The 15685-nt window shown below is 38.0% G+C and overlaps 1 long non-coding RNA gene across 1 annotated transcript; it reads right to left on the reverse strand.

Annotated features, from left to right (window-relative positions):
• Window positions 1-1175, reverse strand: LOC105356702. Its single transcript, XR_910792.3, has 3 exons — window positions 1030-1175; window positions 850-938; window positions 1-604 (listed from the first exon to the last, which is right to left on the reverse strand). It is a non-coding gene; the product is annotated as an uncharacterized LOC105356702 (long non-coding RNA).
• Between the last annotated feature and the right edge of the window lie 14510 nt (window positions 1176-15685).

A 15685-nucleotide genomic window follows, 5' to 3' on the forward strand; every position in this document is an offset into this window, starting at 1 on the left:
AATGGAAACACAAATCCATTAAGTCACCAACACACAGAGGCAGAAGCCTCAAAGACACCCAAACAAAAATTAAGCATTTACGTTCATAAAGACCAGAGGAGTAAAGAATGCTTACAGCTTTACATTGGAGAAACCAAACAGCCATTACACAAGAGGATGTCCCAGCAACTGGACATCCTTATTTATCATTTATTCACACTTAAAGGACACTCAATTGAAGACGAAAATGTACAGATTCTTGACAGAGAAGACGAACAGTTTAAAAGAGGGGTCAGAGAAGCAAAGCATGTACATTTACTTTTACCTATACATATACCTCTTTCCTCAACAAAGGGGACGGCCTCAGACACATTCCTTTTCTTTGGTCCCAAAGAAAACCAAAACTCTAGCATGACCACACCCAATGACCCCATGATGGGGCTATGGGCAATTACAAGAGGAGAGGCGTATAATCTGGTTCATCATCATTGTCTCCCTTACTGAGCCATGCAATTGCAGAAACATGAGAGAACCATCTGGAGGGTATATATGGAACTTGAACCCTGCACCACTCAAAGAAGATTTCAGGTCCAGATGCCATTATTCAACTTTAAGACAACACCACCTGGATGAATGACAACATTCACTGTTACCCCAATTTAAAGCCCCAAAAAATGATTAAACTTCTAAAATATCCAGCTCTGAAAAAGGCCCAAAAGCTCATTTTTTCTCCAAGTGATTCCACTGTGGATGCCGTCTCTTTATATCTTTGCATTAAATGCTTTTCTTTTGCTCTTAATTTTGGTACAAAACTTGTCTGAACAGCCACGTTTACAAACTCAATTTCCAAAGTTTCTGGCTGAAACTAACCTGTGGTTTTTGGCTCTGTGTTGATGGGATGGCAGAGTTGAGGATCTTCCTGGCTTTCCTGTCTTGCACTTCATTCCAAGATTGCAGCTCTATATATGCCGAAGAATATAAACTTCATGACTTCATGACTTATCCTTCCCCTGCAAACATCATACGCACCTGTTCACCTGCTCTGCTCACCACTAGTTCTCTGCCAGAAAGATGCTGTTTCTCTGCAGCATTCCAGCCTTTTGGGTTATTCTCCTGCTTGTCTGTAGTCTTGTTTTGACCCTTATCTGCCCTGGGATTTCCCCTGTCCGTCCCACCTGAAAGACTGTGCTGCCTCAGCCATGTCCTCCCAATAAGATAAAATTTGCTCCACGCTGCCCCCTTTCTGTGTGGAGGACCTCGCACTGTCCCTGTGTCATTTAGACATGTGTGTTTAGCATTTTGGGATCCAATTTTTCTTTAGCTTCTGACAAAATCAATAAATGAACAAGAAGGTGAAATCACATGACAATCAGGTATTTTAGATTTAGAAATGCGCAAAAGAGATTATGTAATATCTACCTGTATTGGCAATAATGTCTTTATAGGTGAGCCTGATTGGATGGTATAGGTCGCTTTTTTTTATGAGACAAGCTTTTAATTTCATGTAGATTTGATTCAGTTTCTTGACAAAGTCAAACAGTCAGATTTACTAGTATCCAAGCTATTTCTTTAGGGTTAACAAGCACATAGAGCATAAGAGTTCTTACCTGGGTTTGTGACAAAAACAGACAAACACACAAAAAAAGATTAGTCTCATCAAAACTCTTGGATTATTTCCATCCACAGAGCCTCACGTTGGCTAAATTCACAAATTTGTTTTGGCAACATCTGGCAGATTTGTATTCACCCTTTCAGAGCTTTTTCTTCTAAAAAGACAACAAGCCTAAATAATCCCTTTAAAACTGTCACAACAATGAACACTCATTTACAGTTAAAGCTTCTAAATCATTTTCATAAAACTTAAATAAGGTTTTGGAGCACTGCCAAATGAATTCATGAAGACTGTAAATATCACAATAATTAGCAGTCAGCCACGTTCACCAAAACTGCGATATTAGCGAGACGATAGCAGCAGAAATCTTGTACGTGTGAGGTTTTTCTTGTAATCAGACTGCTATCACCTCAGCGTGCACGCTGGAGGCAAATCTGACAGCAAATGTGTTAAAGGATTATGCAAAACTTTAATAGTTTAGGATTTGCAGAATACGTTTCCAGCAATAAAACAATTCTGATCCATTAATAAGCCTCATTGTGAGTATTTTGGTTGTCATTGCAGAAATAAATAAAACACAACAAATAAGAAAATACAATAAGGAACAACTTTGGAATCATTTTTTTGTGGCTCTTATGAGGATTTTGGAGAGTGTTTTTTTTGTGTTTTTCTTTTGAAGTGCGGAACTACACGATATATTTTTGTTTTTTCCACTTTTTCAAAATTAACTTGGTTTCTAAAATATTAAACTGCAAAAAGAGAGAAATTAAAACTAGAAAAAGAACAGTAATCTTAAAAATCAATCACTGAAAAGTCAACATCTGGAAAAACCGAGTTCCACACAATGATTAAAAATGAAGAAAAATAAGCTCCAAAAGTAGATAGAATTTCCATATTGAATGTAACCAAATGGTTTGTGTTTTTTGAGTTTTCATGAACATAATTGTAGTTTAATAAGTGGAATTGACATATTTTAGAATAAAATGTGATCAAAACGATCTTAATAGTCTTTCATACAGCCACAACATACATTTTGCACATTTTCCCCATATAAAATTCTATTTTTTTAGATAAATGCATGATATGCATAATTCATAAGTGTTTCTTTCTCTTATCAATGTGCACAGATGTCCATCAAGTGTTTCGGCCGACGGATCTTTGCCTAAATTCAATTTTGAGCTTTTCAAACGTTTTGGTTGGTTGAGAATCACACACTTAATGCGTATTCTTTATAGTTTATACGTAATTTTTATGTAAATCTTACACAACTGTGCATGATTTTTGTGTGATGCAAGCACAAATTTGTGTCAGGTGACTTTTCACACATGTACCACCGATGGATAACTTTTATATCGCAAATACAGAGTACATATCATGTTCAAATTACACACTTTTCACATGTACTTTGCGTGATTTATTCATGCGTCTTCAGTGGTTTCAACGTGGTTCATTCGTGACATATCTTTGAACATTTCATCTACAAACCACATTTTTTTTCACTTTTTCCTCGCATATTCACATATGACCAATTTTTAAAGTGTGCAAAAAATGTAAGAAGTGACTGTGTGACATTGCCTTTCGTACAAGTAAGTCCATCTTAAGATATCCTCGTAAAATATAGCTCTTAGAACATAAATTAAAAAAAAAAAAAAAGTTAATTGTCAGAGATTTAATTGTGACTAATTCAAGTTACAAAGCAGTTATGTGTAATAAAATCCATTTATAAGTCTTATGAGCATTTCTCAAATTAAGAAATTTTTTCAACTTAAAAACTGGTAAAAGTCTTAATAGTCTAAAAACACAGTTATAAATATTTGCAATTATTAAATAGTTTGCAGTGTAATTGAAAGAACTTTTTCCATGGCTAATATGTTAAACAGCTTGGCCTGGTGGCTCCAATTGAGTGACTATTATTATATTATAAATGATCAATAGTGGTGGGTCACAAGGTGTGGTTGTGCATTTTCCAACACCATTAAAATGTTTATAATGGGGTCATTATATAAAATGCACTGTTTTCAAGTTTACATTGCAATACAGGCATACATTTACAAATGTATGTGTATTTTTCCTTTAGTCAATTGAATTCTTGAGAAGCGGATGCTGCTGACAAAGCAAAAAAGAAGGGAAACAGGTGAAAATCAATTGAATCAGCTGTAAAGGGAAAAAGCAAAGCCAGTAGAACCTCATGAATAAGTATTAGACTCTGATATTGGAATTTTCTTTTAAAAAGCAGAACAAAAGTAGGCTCACTAACAGTGGAATAGTTTGGCACTGCTGTCAAATTTCTCTACAGTTACTTTGAGAAAATGACATTTTTCAGCTCCGCTGCATTTGCAAGAATTGTGCCCAGAACTGCAGCCTGACTCTTAAGGACCCCTGCAGTGAGGAAGGAATCCAAGCTGGAGGAGACATGAAAAATAAGTTAGTTACGGGTCAAAAAAAGTTTTTTTTGGATTTTCCAGAGCCCCCTGCAGGGTAGATCTAAGGCTGAAGTGAGGTTGTATATTAAAAGAAAAACAAGCCCCATAGCAATGCTACATCTTTATAATCAAATTATTTTTGATTAAAACATTTATGTCCAAACATGCTGTAAAATTTTATTTCTTATATGAAACAATAGGTTTGACGAGCTATTAGTCTCTTTGTATATATCGTTCCAGTCCCCCTCTTTCCTTAAAGGGCACCACTGAATTTACAAAGAACCACTTTCCGCTTATGATTCATAACACATCCACTTGATCTGATTTCATATTGTTCTTTCCTTAGGTCTGTAGTATGAAACCACTATTATGGAATACCAAAGGCCTCAGGTCCAAAGTGAAAAGTCCCATTAATAAAGAAGAGATTACTTTCACTTGCTGTCAAGGCCCTGTGCTGCAAAAGGATTGATGCTCTCACATTAAATCAGCCCCTTGAAAGGTCCTTCTAAAACAGCATGAGTGCCAACTGTATAGGTGATTTTTTTTCTCTATTATGTTTCATTTCAGGGCTTGTTCAGCGGTATTATTAAGGTATTGATATTGGGATTTTTTTTGTGTGTTGGTTTGGTCATTTAAAAAAAAAAGCGTGTTTGTGAATTTTTGTTTTTCTTGTCCTCCCTCCGTTTTCCTCTTCACAGCCACGGGGTTTGTTGTTCAGTTCTGTTGTCTGCACCATCATTCAACATGCAGGGCTTTCTTCTGACAGGCACTGAAGCAAGGAAATGAGAAATGACTTACACAGTTTAGCTCCTCTTCATTTTCACTTGCCTTATTATTATCAAACACACACACACACACACACACTTCCATGCCCGTCTGTGCACACGCATGCCGAACATCCTTTCACAGATGATTAGTGAAGTCTCCTCTACTAAAAGACACCTAAATCTGTAGAGTGGTGAGAGGTTTTTTGTCAATGTCTAACCCCCGTGGCGTACAGTACACGAGCTAGACTTTGACACTGCAGAGACCGATTGTCTACTTGCACCTCTAATTAGCTGACACTCATAAATGATTTAAATCCAAATGGAAAAAATAAATGGAAATTTAATTTCATGTGTTAGGCTAGGTTGCCTTGACAGGGATGATTACCAAATGCATGACAGAAGCTGGATGAAACATGGTTCCATCAGGAGAAAATAAGTTCTCTCTCTATCAGAGTCTACGAGCTGAAAATAGACTAACTGATCCAGATGCCCTGTGCTAGAAGTTAGTAATGATCTGCTCTTTACAGTTAGCAACTGCAATGCTGGTACACCTCAACTTCACTGCAGTATTTGATGCAGGAGGACCATGATCCTCTTATAGCTTGTATGGAAGCATGTGGGCATTGCAGAAACTGCCTAAAAGCAGTTCTCTTTCCACAATAAACCACATTCACTAGATGAATCTGAATTCATATGCAGTTTACCCATTGACTGTACCTAAAAACTGGAACCAGTGATTGTGATGTCACCCATAAAAATTGTTTACTTATGGCACCAACCAAATGAAGTCAATTCAGTTGCCGTTTATTTTCAATATGGACGCCGCCATGTTGGAGGCAGATGTTGTCAATAAGAAGTGGTGGTATGAGTCATCTTTTTATTGGCAGCCAGTCAGAAGTAAGCTTGGTGGAGGTTCACACCCCTACCCCTTGATACATATCTATATTTATAATGAAAAATTTTTGGGATGAGAAAGAACGTGTTAAAAAAAGGTAGCAGAAATAGGTATCCGAATGTTTGGATCTACCAACAATTGTAAATTGTGTTGACTTGAAGTTTTTCCTCACTTGACCAATTAAATGTTGTCCTTTAACCAGCAAAAGCACCTAAGGTCTATTGGCAGATTAAAAATACTGAAAAGTTGTGCACATATACCTAATCTTGTAGCAGTAAACATCTGGTACCGATGAAGTTCTGTAGACTGAGCTGGTATGGTCTGGATTGACATCGCAAATATCTATTACTAGAAGCCTACAATGACACCAAAAATAGATGCAAACGTTCTCTTTTGTAACTGTTTTTGATGTAACTGTAGCTGGAAGGGTCACAAAAGTCACTAAATAGAAGAACTTAACTGGTAATGTTAAAGTTTGGTTTACTAAGGCCGCAAATAAAGGATCACCCACTTAACTTATGGAACTGATCTTTTTTGAAACCAATTCCTTGTTGCTTGTATGTGGGCCATCACAGCTCTGATGGCAAAGACACGTGTGTTCATCTTTAAGATACCTGTAGCACTTGACGCTTTGAGAATGAGGTTTTAAATTTCTGAAAACGGAGTAAGTCATCATATTTATCCCTCCATCACATGAAATATGGGGTATAATTACAAAAAATAAATGAAGAAAAGCCCTGCAAAAAGATTACAAGATTTTTGTTAGGCCAGCTTTTGTTAATTTATGGTCTAAATACTATGACATGTTGTTGGAACAATTATGTTGCATGAAGAAAGACTTCCTCTGGTAAGAAAAACTATGCATTATCATAATAAACAGGAGTCTATTGTGGGTGTTTGATAGAAAGACATTCAGCATTAAAAACGCAATTATGACACATTTTAAATTGTAAAACTGCTGCAATTAAGTTTTTTTTTTGTTAAAGGTCTTGCCTGTGTGCATGCATTTTAGCTATCTGTGTAATTAGTAGCAGTCAGTCACCAGTTGCTTTTTGCATTTTGGATGTCTGCAGGTCTCCATTGTGTATGCGCATATTGTGAGGAGCTGCTCCTGGAGTCAGAAAAAAAGCCATCGATGCAGTCCTCAGAAGTAGCACATCATTAATAACGGAGGGACCTTTGAAGATCCCGCCTAAATGTCTAATTAGGTTTGGTAACCTTTAGGAAACTCAAGTGGGTGAATACTAAACAGGCCTGGAGATCTTGTACTGCATGGCAAACTAAGCACTCAACATGTGGGAGAGAACGCTGACATTGAGGAGGTTTGTTCCCCCGACTGAAAGGGCATGCAATTTAAGCCACATTACAAGCTCGTCTGAGCTCATTGGGCAATTTTGGACCAATTTATTGCTGTTAGCCATGTCGTGTGCACACGTTATCAAGGAACTGAAACAAAAATATGCCTTTTTTTATGGTTTCCTTTGTCTTGCCCTCAAAGCTGGACGGATGATTGTTTAGCACGACTGGGACGAGCCTTTGTGGCATTTAAGAGTTCCTTAATTGAGCATTTGAGCCACCAGCCCTGTTCACACCAGTCCTACAGTGGAATGATGTGACCTAGACAATGTATGCTATTTTACTCTCCTCTGCTCCAACCCTTACCTGCTGCAACTGTGTGTTTTACTGCATTTGACCTTTTACTAGGTTACACCACCAGTACACTTTTCCTCCAGTCAGTTTAGTTCAAATTCGCTGAGCAGAATTGTTCTTTTTTACACTTTTTCCGTTTTCACTTAAAGAAAACACTCAATGTCAACTCGTAAATACTTTGTCCAAAAACAACAACAACAACAAAATGACATTCTAGATATTTTTTTTAAAATGTTTCTGTGAAATTCGGATTTTAAGAGTTTAATCAAGACGAAAAAAAAAGTGCTCATGTTCGTCAGAGAAAATTGTTGTGAGGGGTTTAACCGCCTTAAAACATCTGTTTTAAAACATCATTGAAACATCATTCACAGATTTCAGATTATTTTTAGAACTTAATCCCTGCGATCTACAAGAGACGTTATTATTTTTTTGTGAAATTAAGAAGAACTCTCAATTTCAACTCATTACCGGTAATCTTAACAAAACAATACTACGTACTACACGTGAACTGCTTCCTTATGTTGGATAACATAGTTTGTCACTTAAAGCATCCCTAATAACAATGTGGTTGCTCAAAAATGTTGCAGTTTATTGTACTGTAGGGCCATGAAAATTGAAACATGTATTTATCAGTCTGAGATCAGTTTTATAGTGGCTATGGCCTTATGGCTTAAACTAAAGTCACATAATGAAGATGAAATCATGTTCATTATACAATTATCGGTATGAAGCCCATTGAGACGACTAATGTTGTAAGTTTGGGCTATTTAAATAAAATTGAATTGAAATTTTGAAAGTTTGAAGCAAAACACATAGATGCTGTTTGATTTGCTGTAGAAGCCAAACCTTCTAAGCTGTGTTCAGACAAAAAGTGCAGTGTCCAGTTTTAATGTTAAGTCACTGTGCAGATGCAGTGAAAGGAGGGTGCAGCAACACAGCAAAGCAAAATTTAGGACACAACACAATGATTCCAGCGTTCAAATAGCTGAACCTTGGCATAGCATCACGTCATGTTGCATCAACCAATCAGGAACTCGGATTTGGCAGTGAGATGTTGACCATGTGATCAGCGGCTGAAGTCCAAAACCAACATGATTGAAAAGTTTGATCTCCTGCTCAACTTTATTCTTTTTTTTCTTATTTTATTTTCTTTTATTTCTTCTTATTTGTATCAAAAAAATAGTAAAAAGCTTCTGTAATTTCTTTACTTTTTGGCTCCTTGGTGTAACGCAGGACCACAAGTCGTCAAACTGGGTCACGGAAAGACAGAAGTGCCACTGAACGGTGAAGCTCGCCACCCTGGGAGAGTCTCTGAATGATATTGTGAGAACAGACATGGAGACACGATTACCGATGCCTGAAAAACCTAAGCTCGCCATGTCATTCCTCACCTAACGGTAGCTCCTTTGCCACCCAAAACGCGTTTGGTGAGAGCGCAGCATTAGACTTCCCCGATTATCAGAAGGCAGTCAGTGGCTTCAACGGGGACTTGGGTCACACAAAAGCTGTTCAAGGCGGAAGATAATCAAGATTATAATTTTCCGAGCGGTAACAATGGCGCTGCTGACTCTCTTTCTGAAGGCTCAGGCCGTATGAGGCAGCAGGGCTGGTTTGCACAGCATTGTCCTCGTCACTGACTAATAACGTATATATAGTCTATTAAGAGTTGACAGCAGAATAAAAATTCTGCCATGTGTTTATTTAATGCTGCCACTCTGCGGCTGGCAGAGTGCTGCAGGCATTCAGGAGCACAAAGAAACATTTTCTGTTTTTTTTGTTGTTGCTTTTTCAATTGTTTGAATGCACCAAACAATTTGATTTATGACTGCTCAATGTATTTATGATGATTCAGATTGCAGTTTTTAAGGTAAAAAAAAAATAAAGTAGTTTAATTGACAGCAGTTCCATGCTCAGGCTGAAAATAAAATGTGTAAGATAGTCTGACTTTATTAAGATTGATCTAAAAACAGGCCACATGAAAAGGACTAAATATAAATCTGCTGCAGCTGAAAAGGCAGAACAACTAGCATCTTTAAATGTACCTGTGTGAATACCTCTGTGGATAGAAATCAAGCCAAAAACAGTTTTTTTGTTTTTGTTTTCTAACCTTTCGTTTGTTCTCAGGCCCTAAACATAATTATCAACTGTCCTGATGGAGATACCTGAAGCTCCCCACTAGAACGTGATATCAACTCCACAGACAAACCCACCAAAACTTGTTTTGTATGAACACCTGAGCATACACATGCAAGCCAACAAACAAACTCCCAGTGTTGTCAGAGCGCGGTGTGAAATCAGAGGAGCTGTTAATGGAGGCGGACAGCTTGGCGGCTGCTTCATCAAAGAGCAGAGGAAATGCAGATCTGTGTCCTGCAGGATGCAGCGAATTGGTTCAGCTTCCTTCTGTCTGCTGCGTTTGAAGCACATACCGATGAGGATTAGGCAGCCGTTACCACACAGTGGTTATGTTCCATTGCTCAACCGGTGGAAATATTTGATTTGCTTGTGCTGATCTGCCCATCGGGAGCTGAAACCTTTCCCCTCGGCCGCATGCTAATAAGGAGCTTCCAGTCATGTCCTAACCTTAAGGGCTTTTTTGTTTTTTTTTACTCTTTCATTTATACAGGAAACTCTTTGCAGCTGACTTATTTCTGATCTTACATTTTTATGACGATAGCAGGAACACAAACTGATGCAAAAACATAAAAAAAACCTGAAAGCTGCAACAAGCTGATGGTAATATGAGATATTGAATAAGAATTGGTAATAAAAACGTATAACCCTTGTGCTATCCTGGACCCACTAGACAGTGCGCTGAACCTTTTTAAACATTTAACCCTTGTGCTATATTAGATGACCCCACCCTCACATTGACGTGTTCTCCCTACCATGACAAAGGTGGATAAAGGTGGAAAGATTTCATGTAATCCATGGACACCAGTGAAGATCACATATCATTGAAGAAAAAGGGTTCAGCGCACTGTCTAGTGGGTCTAGATGACCCAACTCCCAATGGTAAAGTGCCTAGGATAGCACAAGGGGTTAAGGGGATTTTTTAAATTTAATTTTGCTGTTTATAATGACAATAAAGCATTTCTATTCTATTCTATTAGTAAATGCAGATTTTAATCCAGATTTTCAAGACGTAATTTGAATCCTACTGCCTTTGCACCGTCAATATTAAAAATGTAAAACTTGTTTTGTTCTTGCTGAGGCTTTTACCGTACAAGATCTGCTTGAAAATGACGAAAAAGTAGTCTTGACTAAGCAAACAGAGCAAAAATGCATCTTTTGTTGGTCCATTTCCAGATGTTTCCATGTTCTGAATGCCTTTCTTTTAGTATTATGCGTAAAATTACCTTGAGGATTTGGCATATTATCTTGGAAAGGACATCACTCCCTGTAAAAGATCTTTGATCTGTAAAAGAAAAGTTCTAGTTCAACAAAGGAGCAGTTCTATTTCTAAATTACAGAAGTGTTACCCTCCTACCCCCAGGACAAAAACATCAGAGAAAGTTTATCTTTATGCAAATGATCCCATATAGGCTTTAATTCATTGTTATTCTCTCACCTTCGCAATTCCTTAGAGAGCAGCAGTGAGGTGGAAATTAAAGCAAAGGCCTGTAATAAACTGATAAAGTCATATTTGTTTGGAACAAAAGGAAAAAAAAAAGGTTTATCAGAGCTTTAAGAACTTTAAAGCCTTCCAGTCTGTTCAGAAATCATATGAGGATAAATCATAGTCACAAAAGGCAAACAGCTGGAGAATTATATATGTTGTTTCATGGTTGTATCGTTGTTCTGGTTTAATTGTATCCCTTAATCGCTCTGAAGAGAGAAAAACCCTCTCCACCTATTTAGTGTCTTTTCTTTTGCGCATCAACAACAAAAGCAAGTGACTCCTGCTGCCATCTTTGCTGTCAAAACAAAGTCTTTACAAAGACTGACTGCTCATTTCATGTCACCTGCAGAACCATCTGCCAGATGTTTTGTCATCAGGTATTAAGGCAGCGCAGTTCATTTCAACCATTCAGCAAGGACGACCTTTTTTACAATAGCTGTTAGCAAATTACTTGAGGCCTTTTTATTTTATTTTATTTTGAAAATCCATTCTAGCCCTTGAGAAAGCTATGAGTAATTTGATCAACTTCCATAATCTGCTGTCTTTTTCTCTGAAGGTCAGGAGTTTTTTTGTTTCACTTAAGGCAGTTAGCGTGTCGTTTTGAACACCCACGCGTCTTCATTCTGCTGCTCTCTGTTGGGACTCGAACAGAAAAGGTGTCAACTTCTGCCTTTCCTGATGGAGCCGCAGGTCTGCAGAGACCTCTAATTTTCTGAGTGAACGGTCCCAGAAAGAGCTAATGATATGTTAATGTTGAATGGCATACATTAGGGATGGAAGGGGGGGGGGTCCAGATGACTGCAGTCCTGATTACCTCAGAGGGACGTGTCTCATGTGTGGTTCTGTCACATAAATAACCTCTGTAAACACAAACACTCAAACGCCTCCGTTCTTTGTTCAGCCCAAGGGGAGAGAAGTTTAAATTAACCTCACTGGAAAAAAGATTCGAATCTTTTGTTTCTCCTGGGAGAGAAGTTGCTGTCTGTCCAAAAGTTTCTGAAGTCCTTGGCAGGAAATCGGGGACAGGTCAGCTCAAGAGTGAAAGTTAGTGACAGAAAATTGATAAAATCCATGGAAAAAACCGGTTTGACAGTGAGAGTTACAAAAATAGGTTTTTACCCAAATGAGAAGATTTTACGTTTATTTTACATAGTGTTTAAAACTATTTTGTGCTAATATATATATATATATATATATATATATATATATATATACATATATATATGATTCTAACATTTTACATAATGTCAAATATTTTACAGAGTGGTCTACAACCTTGATTTCGTACAGGTGTAACCTTTGCGCTATGCTAGGCACTTTGACACTGGGAATTGGGTCATCCAGACCCACTAGACTCTGAACATTTTTCTTCAATCATTTGTGATCTTCACTGGTGTCCATGGATTACATGAAATCTTTCCACCTTTATCCACCTTTGTCATGGTAGGGAGAACATGTCAATGTAAGGGTGGGGTCATCTGAGATAGCACAAGGGTTAACAGTTATTTACCCCCAGACAGCCCGTATCTACCTGTATGGGGGCAATTGTGACCAAGCATATATCCTGAAGTACGGAAATTGGTGTTCCATCACAAACAAAATGTAATGTTTTTGTCATGTCATGTTGTTCTCTTGGAGTTATTTTGAAAGTTAAAAAAAGGGAGGAATTATCAAATATCGTTTGATAGTCTGATATAGTTTCAGGTAGGGAATCCTGGGAAATACCAAGTGAAAGAAGTTTACTAGTTTAGATGCTGCTGTAACTAATGCAACACAACACCCTGGAATATCTTTTGGAATATTTTTGACAATTCCAGGATCTTAACGTTCCCAAGCCTCGTTCCTTCCTTTTCACACATTTCCCTCCTTTTTCCTTTTTCATAAACTTGCAGTCAAAATAAATCATTTACAGTGTGCAGCTAATGGCTATTGTGATGAGGGGTAAAAGTAAACTACGTGAAGATGCTCTGCCTCATGAATGATGCAAAAGGTTCAGCGGGGAGGTTCTCATCGCTGGCTTCAAAGTTTCAAAGTTTTACCCCTCCCCTGTCTCTGGGGGTGAGACTACAACACTGCAGGGACATCAGAAAGACAGCGAGGAGCGACCTGGTCAAAATCAATTAAATGCAGCCCAGATAATTCCATCCGCTCATTGTGCCGCTGTGTTTTATTGGAAAAAGAAATGCCTCCACAACGCAAAGTGAAATCAGTCTGTGAATTATTTAGCAGGGAATTTGCTGTTTGCCCAGTTGTTCTATGTAAAATATATGCAAATCTCTGGACATCCGAAGACATGAGTGATGAAAATTTTTATTAATTATGTCAGATAAACACCTTAAGTTCAACCAAAGTAGATTTCAACTCCAAATCTCAGAGAGTTCTGCAAACACAGTCAAAAGTGTGTTTTAGACTGGCACACGTAAAGACGCACTGGAGTACTAAAATGCAGAAAAATGGAGTTTAACTGTTGTTGATGAAGTATAATAGTCCCGTTGATGGATGATTTATTAGCAATCAAAATTTGAATGTGTAATTAAGCTAAAGATAACAAGAAAACCCCTAAACACACAAATCTTGCTGTTTGTTTTAATATTCATCCTCCCTTCAGCTCCTTTTGGAGTCTTTTGAGATCTAATTAGCCCTGAGGCCCCTCCTGCAGGGAGCTGTAGGCCTCCAGAAGCACTTCTCTGCACTGAGTCTGTTGTAGCATGTAACTATTTTCCATGTCTACATGATAAACAAACATGTCTGCCACACACATTTTTAGAGATACATCAAGCCAGGCTTGGCTAATGATGATAAACCTTTGTAAAAACACAAAGCGCTACTAATTAGGCGTGTGTCGATTACGGCTCATTAGGGCTGCTATTGCCCTGACATGTTTTTTGCCAGTCATCCCTGAATAGGCCTGCGGTGCATCATTCTTTAATTACTTTATTTTTTTCACGGCTCTGATGAAAAATAAAGAAAAGATCTAACAAAAAGACAAACTGGTGACTGTCCTGTAGCGTACCGGGAGACAGTTTGAGGATTTAAATAGTTTCAAGGGGAAAAAAAAACAAACAACTTAAATAACAATTGCTAAAGTTATGACTTTTTTTGGGAGTTGAGAACCACGTTGGATGTGAATGGCCCAAGTCTGCAAAAAAACCTTCAGCTTCAGAAAACTGACTTTTTTTGGTTTGTTGATTTCATATTTGATCAAGTGGCGATTTTTTTCCCAGTAAAAGCCATTTAAGAACTGGACTAAGTGCCCCCTCCCCCCCCCCACCCGCACACACACTATGTTTAAAACCGGAAGTGCTGCTGGACTTTAAAAATGTAGTTGTAGTGATTGATAGTTAATTCTTCTCTAAGAGTTCTGGTAAATGGCGTGTCCGTCCTGGGGGAGGATCCCTCCTTCATGTGGACACCCCTGAGGTTTCTTCGTTTTTTTCTGGAATCCGTTTTTTTTAGGAGTTTTTCCCTTACCGCGAAGGGGGGTCTAAGGGCAGGGATGTTCTGTTCAGTTAAAGGTTAGTATTATCCTATTGAATTCTATGCATTTATGATCCTTTTTGATTATATGTTTACCTAACAATTACCGGTATGAAGCCCATTGAGACGACTGTTGTTGTGAATTTGGGCTATACAAATAAAATTGAATTGAATTATTGTCTCCAACTGAATCAAAGTGGTATCAAGCAAATGGGATGTTGTTTGACACACTCAAAAATAATAATAACAATACTAAAAGAAAAAAAACATTTCAAAAGGGTTTACGATATTTATTAAATGTTAAAATAAACTCACAATTAATAAATAAACTCAATTTTATTAAAAGCATGAACTAGGGGAGCTACAAAAGAGAGACAATCAGATGATCTGACTATGAAGAACCTAAAAAAACCAAGTAACTAAAATACACAGAGGACAACTAACTAAATAAAAAAAGACAGCTGTTGATAATTGGCAATTTGAACCTGGTGTAACTGATAGGAGGACAAACAAAAAGACAAGATAACAACAGAAAAACCAAACTGAGAAGCACCATCCTCACCAATCTAGATGTTCGCTAAATCGTGAAACGGATCGTTTTACCTGTAAAGTCTCTCCTTCCAGCAGAGTCTTTCATTGCTTTGGGAAAACATTAAAGCTCTCAGACTTTCCCTGATGAACTTTACTCTTTATCAGACAGGTGGTATCTGGACAAATGCTGGTTTTTCCTACCTCAAAATTCACAATGGTAAGCTTTCCTCCAGTGCATGATGGGAGGTGCAAAAATATTTGCACAGATTTCAGTCGATATTGAAGGACTGGTACAGACCCTGCATTGCTGCAGAGGCTTCCGATGGTCGCCCCCCCACAGAGATTTCCCCTGATCCTCCATTCAGACTCCTAAGGGAGGTGTAAGTCAATCCCAACTCAGAGTCAGGATTCAATATTTTTCCAAGAAGAGGGTGGTGATGCCCAGCCCAGCGTATTGACACAACATTTTCAAGAAGGAGATTTCATATTAAGAAAGTCCAGCAGGCTCAGTTCAAATGGAGGCTGAAAACATTCCCACCTTGACTTGGTTTGATTGTTTTTACACTTACGTGAACTAAATGACCTGGAAACTTCCTGTAGTTTCAACAGCTGCTCATTTCGGGGGTCTTGCTGCCCGGCGTGTTTATGGCATGTCGTCTTTCCTCCTGTTTTGGTGTCAAATTCAAATTAATTCTATTTATATAGCACCTTTCATGACGAGAAGACAGC

This window comes from Oryzias latipes, chromosome 20, assembly GCF_002234675.1.
Source record: "Oryzias latipes chromosome 20, ASM223467v1".
Lineage (NCBI taxonomy): Eukaryota > Metazoa > Chordata > Actinopteri > Beloniformes > Adrianichthyidae > Oryzias > Oryzias latipes.